Below are 628 nucleotides of genomic sequence, written 5' to 3'. Positions count from 1 at the left end.
GACATCCTGTAGCCTCCTGAAGATAAGTAACGGACGTCTCCGTACCGATCTGCAGGACTCTACTAGACGTTAGCTCTGTACAAGTGAGACCGACGAATCTGGGCTCTGATACCAATTTGTTACGACCCAATTTATCAAGTCATGATGGCACCTACTATAACCCGCCAGCAGGTAAGCCAACCCGTAACCCGGAACGACAACTAATGGGTCTGAGGGTAGAAATTAAACAAGAGTAGGCAAATAACAATATAAACAGGCGGAAGCAACCCAAAACATATATACAAATAAAGATCCCTCCCAGAACCTGGAAGTCACCAGTACAGAGCTACTACAAAATGAGTACAAGTCCCAAAACTGGACAACAGAGACTAGACTATCTCGAAAGGAAAAAGACAAGTCTATATATACAGATGGAGACTGAAATAGTACAAAACGCCGTGTGCTCACCCCCGTCTCCGGATAAGTCTACTCCAAGCTCGATCAACGCTGGCTACTAGTGCTCGGACCTGCATCACGAAATAGATGCAGAGCGTAGCATGAGTACCAAAACAACAGGTACCCAGTAGGCATCATCGGCCGACTGAGCAAGATAAGCAAAAGTAAACTGAAATGCGAATAAAGGGTCACA

At 45.5% G+C, this 628-nt stretch overlaps 1 long non-coding RNA gene across 1 annotated transcript in view; it reads right to left on the bottom strand.

Moving 5' to 3' along the window:
* Nucleotides 1-261: 261 nt before the first annotated feature.
* The window catches only part of LOC125842412 (uncharacterized), a 2,067-nt gene continuing 1,700 nt past the window's right edge, over nucleotides 262-628 (bottom strand). The window contains exon 3 of the long non-coding RNA XR_007443911.1: nucleotides 262-506. This is a non-coding gene — a long non-coding RNA (uncharacterized LOC125842412). The remainder of the gene's footprint in view (nucleotides 507-628) is intronic.

This window comes from Solanum stenotomum, chromosome 10, assembly GCF_019186545.1.
Source record: "Solanum stenotomum isolate F172 chromosome 10, ASM1918654v1, whole genome shotgun sequence".
NCBI lineage: Eukaryota > Viridiplantae > Streptophyta > Magnoliopsida > Solanales > Solanaceae > Solanum > Solanum stenotomum.
The sequence above is the reverse complement of the archived record's forward strand: the minus strand, read 5'-3'. Positions and strand labels throughout refer to the sequence as shown.